General features: G+C 40.1%; 1 pseudogene; it reads left to right on the top strand.

Annotated features, from left to right (window-relative positions):
* The first annotated feature begins 485 nt into the window (after window positions 1–485).
* Window positions 486–2,573, top strand: LOC141777959 (olfactory receptor 52N2-like; annotated as a pseudogene).
* Window positions 2,574–6,000: the final 3,427 nt, after the last annotated feature.

Here is a 6,000-nt window from a genome sequence, read left to right as displayed (position 1 = left end):
GCGCCGGCGTAACGTTATATGGAGTCGATGTGGGGAGGAAGACGTCGACAGTATGGCTTGTCCGTTTTGTGGAAAGAATTAGAGGTAAGCAAGCTACTTTTAATATCTATATATCTATATCTATTGTACATTGTTATCTTGATAGCTACGCTCTGATGACTGTAAAAAGAGGAGAAAGAAGGCACTGACGTTGGGGAATCGGCTCGTGGCTCTGCTTCAACTGTCCGAGAGCCTGTGGACTGCCGACCAAAATTTCTGACATGTCAGAAATTCATCCGAGGAGTTAATCGGTCATCGGTCCCACCTGTACACTGAACGCCAAACGACCCCCGACGAAGCTGAAATTCGGTCTGATTCTAAGATGAGTCGTGCAGCTCAAAATGCGGGCAAGAAACGGGTTCAAATCATGCAGTGTATGCTTTACTTTATACTTGATTATGAGAATGATTTATTTTTGCTTTATGCATTTTTCATCCCCCTGCAGTATGAACAACATGACTTTCAACATGGATATTCTGTTCCTGGAGGGGTTAAAGGTCACCCCCCAGTCCTCTGTTCCAGCCTTCATCCTCCTCCTCCTCATCTACATCTTTATCACGGTGTCCAACATCGGCCTGGCGGTCCTGATCTTCACGGAGAGGAGCATTCATGAGCCCATGTACCTGCTCTTCTGCAACATGAGTATTAATGATGCGTTCGGGGCGACGATCATCATCCCTCGCTTGTTCCATCCATCCATCCATCTTCAACCGCTTATCCGGGATCGGGTCGCGGGGGCAACAGCTCCAGCAGGGGACCCCAAACTTCCCTTTCCCGGGCCACATTAACCAGCTCTGACTGGGGGATCCCGAGGCGTTCCCAGGCCAGAGTAGAGATATAATCTCTCCACCTAGTCCTGGGTCTTCCCCGTGGCCTCCTCCCAGCTGGTCGTGCCTGGAACACCTCCCAAGGGAGGCGCCCAGGAGGCATCCGTGCTAGATGCCCGAACCACCTCAACTGGCTCCTTTCGACGCAAAGGAGCAAGGACTCTACTCCGAGTCCCTCACGGATGACTGAGCTTCTTACCCTATCTCTAAGGGAGACGCCAGCCACCCTCCTGAGGAAACCCATTTCGGCCGCTTGCACCCGCGACCTCGTTCTTTCGGTCATGACCCAACCCTCATGACCATAGGTGAGAGTAGGAACGAAGATTGAACGGTAGATCGAGAGCTTTGCCTTCCGGCTCAGCTCTCTTTTCGTCACAACGGTGCGGTAAAGCGAATGCAATACCGCCCCTGCTGCTCCGATTCTCCGACCAATCTCACGTTCCATCGTCCCCTCACTCGCGAACAAGACCCCGAGATACTTAAACTCCTTCACTTGGGGTAAGGACTCATTCCCTACCCGGAGTAGGCAAACCACCGGTTTCCTGCTGAGAACCATGGCCTCAGATTTAGAGGTGCTGATTCTCATCCCGACTGCGTCACACTCGGCTGCGAACCGATCCAGTGAGTGCTGGAGGTCGCAGACCGATGATGCCAACAGGACCACATCATCTGCAAAAAGCAGCGATGAGATCCTCAGCACACCGATCTGCAAACCCTCCTCCACCCGACTACGCCTCGATATCCTGTCCCTCGCTTGTTAAGTGACATTTTTATTCCGATCACAGAGCGTTACATTCATTATTATGAGTTTGTCATTCAGGCTTTTTGTGCTCACTTTCATGCAGGCATCTGTCACACTGTGCTCATGGCCATGGCCTTCGATCGCTACGTAGCCATCTGCAACCCACTGCGATACGCCACCATCATGACCAACAGGATGGTGGTGAAGCTGTCGGTGTCGGCCTGGGTGTCGCTTGTCACATTGCAGGCACTGGGTAAACAACCCGTTTCTGTGACAACGCCTCCTTGTTCAAGCTGTCCTGTGAAAACGTTCTCATCAACAACATCTACGGCCTCGGCACCGCCGTAGCCACGATGGCGTTTTCCGTCAGCAGTGTAACGCTCACCTACCTGAGGATCGCCAAAGTGTGTTTGAGTAGTAAGAAGAAGGCTCTGAACAGCAAAGCGCTGCAGACCTGCGCCACCCACCTGGCGGTTTACATCATCATTCTCTTTTTGGGCTGCATCCATCGTTTCCCTCACTTGTCAGACCACAGGAAGCTGGCGTCCATCTTGTTACACGTGGTTCCTCCCGCTATGAACGCTGTTATCTACGGACTGCAAATCAAAGCAGTCTGAGAAAAAATTATCATATTTATAAGGAAAAAATGATTGTGATCGTGTGAAATGAAATGACAAAACGGATTTAAATGTACTATGTGATACTGTGATACTTGTTAGTACTGATGTCCTGTTATGTTATTAAAATATCTGCTCTCTCAATCTACAGTTGGGGTCCAATAGCTGATTCTGTTTTGGATCTTGTTCCAGGTTCACAAAAGACCCGGATGTTCTTGTGTCTCTCCTCGCTCTATCTTATTCACTATGGGCAGAACATAACTTTTGACTGTTGCTTTCACCGATTTGAATGACAAGTATGGATTATATCAACTGTAACCACTGCTTAATTTGTAAATCAAAGGAGCATACGAGATAATAACTTATCTTGTTTGCACAAGTTATTATTCTTATTCACATTACTTATTATTTTATTCGCATTACTTATTTTCTTGTTTGCACAACTTATTATTCTTATTCGCATTACTTATTTTCTTGTTTGCACAAGTTGTTATTCTTATTCGCATTACTTATTATCTTGTTTGCACAACTTATTATTCTTATTTGCATGAGTTATTATCTTGTTTGCAGAAGCGATTATTCTTATTCCCATGACTTATTATTTGGTTTGCAAAAGTAATTATTTGTATTCGCATGGGTTATTATCTTGTTTGCACAAGTTATTATTCTTATTCACATGAGTTATTATCTTGTTTGCATGAGTTATCACCTTGTTTGAACAAGTTATCTTGTTATTGTTTTGTTCGCACAAGTTATCATCTCGGTCGCACATGCTGTTATCATGTTTGCATGAGTTATGTTGTAATCTCGTTTGCACAAGTTATTATCCTGTTCCCAGGAGTAATGATTTTGGTCGCAAATAAGTTAAGTTATTGTTGTTGGCACAACTTATTATCTTTGGACAACTTCATGTTTTTTTATTTTTATATTACATATATATATACAAGACGCACAATATATTCTGTTGTTTACACAAGATAAAAAAGACTTATCGCTCTCCGTAGCATTCGGATTTGCAAAAATGCTGTTGTACCACAACATTCTCTTTCAAGAACTAGAGGAATTGCATATTGTGCTTAAATTACTTTACAGTACTTGCTAATGATAGTAATTACATAACAGAAAACATGAATATGTTAGCTTTAGCAGCTGTCTAGTCTTCATTAAAGGAGCTTGTCAGTCATCTGGGAGAGATAGCTGCTTCTATTTACACTATTATTTCATGCTGATTATTTTAAAGACTGAATAAACTTTGAACATTAATATTTTTCCGTTTATTTATGAGGATGAATCTACTAGTGATAATAGTTTGGAGTATAGTTATACATTTATTTCTACCAAAGTATTACAAAATGGATGTGTCTTCACTATATATTGTGAAAAAAAAGAAAAGGTTACTGTACTTTATGTTGTCATTCAGTGGGTTAAGTGTGTGTATGATGATAAAGAGACAATATTTATACATCAAATTAAGTTATCTGTTTTTATTATGAATAAACCATTGAATCCTTACAATCATTACTGAATACATGTGTAAATAACAAAATATAACACAATGTTAAAGGGGCAGTCAGCGTCCTGTTGCTCGCGCTTGTGTTCGCACTACGTAGATGCAAGCGAGCATCGGTCAAAATAGCGAGGGGGACACACACGAGACTGAAAGCGATTGACAGCTAAAACCACAATATGACTATATATTTTGACATGCTTGGCAGTTATGTTAGCTTACCTGTCCAATAGGAATTTTGCCAGCTCGGAATCCGTTTTGATACCCAAAACCAAACAAAAGGTCCTTCAATGAATTGAAGGCCCGGCTGATGTTGAGTCTAGTTTTCCCCTGGCGTCATTCATAGTATAAGCGTATTTATGAACTTGTTTCATTTACATGTTACAATTTTTGGATTTGTCGTACATTGTTTTGTACAACAAAATCAATTTGCAGCAATTTTAAGGTAAAACTTGATTTAACAGAATTTTTGGTTTAATGGAACCACTGGGGGAAAAAAATGCTTTTTGGTTGGAAGAAGCAGAAAATATAAATATGATGCCGCTAGGTCAAAATAATAATTTATTAGTATGGGTCAATTACAACAGAAATATAAAGTAACCACCCTTTTTGGTTTGATTTATGACCCAATATACAAATTAAAAATAACATAGCACTGGGTAAAATTAATCACCCTTTTTAGTTTGATCTATGACCCAAATAAAACGTTTAAAAATAACATTATACTTGGTAAAAGTAACCACCCCTTTTGGTGTAACTTTTAACCTAACAAAAATGTAAATATGACTTTGTTTCTGGGTCAAAATAACTACATTGGTATGGCCGATTAACCCAATGTTAATAATAACATATAACACTAACACTGGGTCAAAATAACCCAGTGTTTGGGGATTATTGTTGACCCAGTGTTTTTTATACCCATTAGTACTGGGTAAACTTTACCCAGTACTGGGTACCACGATTGACTCAAATTGGGTTAAAATTGACCCAGTATTTTTTAGTTTGTAGGTAAAACTTTGTTTTTTTTGTGCTTCTGTGGAGATTGTGTTGGATTCTGAGTTGTGGTGGGGCTGGTCATTTGTTGGCTTTAGCAGACTCCATTTCTAGCCAAATGTTAGCTATCGTTGCACACCAGGTTTTTCACATTAAAAGCAGTCTATAGTCTGATAGAGGAAACCCAGAAAGTCGCAGAAGGTCTTGTTTGTTATATTAGGTTACAACCTGTTCACACATTGGCAATAAAAACTATTAAATAATGTTTATATGTTTAAAAACGTACATAGAGTCCCTTTAAAGGATTACTATAACACAAGTGGTAGAGCTGAAAAAATAATAACGTTATAAATATCTGTAAATTTATTTTCTTTAAAACACACCACTAAATGCCACTAAATCTTACATACTGTACCTTTTAAAGATTATAACTTTAATGACTCATCACATGATATGATATCATAATGTTTTTTTTCATTGGTCATTGTTTATAAAATGGTGAAAGGAGATAAAACTAGACTAGAATCTGATGGATCCAGGTGTTTTACCAATTTAAAGAAGGCAACAGTTGAAATACGACCCACTGTGAGTTGACACAAACATTGACATCATGCATGATGATGTTGATGCCAAGTTGCCTGGTGACAAGCGAAGTGTGGAGTACCAGGGGCCACTCAGTCAGGTTATAAAAGGTATCAGTCCACCTGTGTTTCGGCTGCAGGAGGTTCAAATCAACAGAGGTAAACCTGACTCTCTCTCTCACACACACACACACACACACACACACACACACACACACACAAATAATATAGCATTGACGTCTTCCACTGTTCACTGAATGTGTCTGAATTGTCCGATCTGTGTTTGTACTGGATGCTTTTAAACTGCTTTGTATAAAAAAAATTGTTTAAACATTTAAAATGGTGTAATCTGACTAAAAAGTGTGCCAAATCTTAAACGCCAATGAAACATAATGTAGAGCATTTACTTGTGTCTGCAGACAATGACTTTTTAAACAAATCAGAACTGATTGTGTGTAGGAGGCAGACATACAACACACTTTCATAAAGATAAAAATAGGATAATTAATCGCTAATTACTCAGATTCGGTTAAATGAGTCATTCAGTGTTGATGATCTGTCTAGTTTTTCTGACTTGGATATCTGTATATTTCAAACCTGTTTTATTTCTAATAAGTTTCTAATAAGTTATTATCTTTTTTGGACGAGTAATTACTGCAATATTCTCTTCCCAGAACTAGAGGAAGCACACATA

This window comes from Sebastes fasciatus, chromosome 1, assembly GCF_043250625.1.
Source record: "Sebastes fasciatus isolate fSebFas1 chromosome 1, fSebFas1.pri, whole genome shotgun sequence".
NCBI lineage: Eukaryota > Metazoa > Chordata > Actinopteri > Perciformes > Sebastidae > Sebastes > Sebastes fasciatus.
This window is presented reverse-complemented; position numbering and strand designations above follow the sequence as displayed.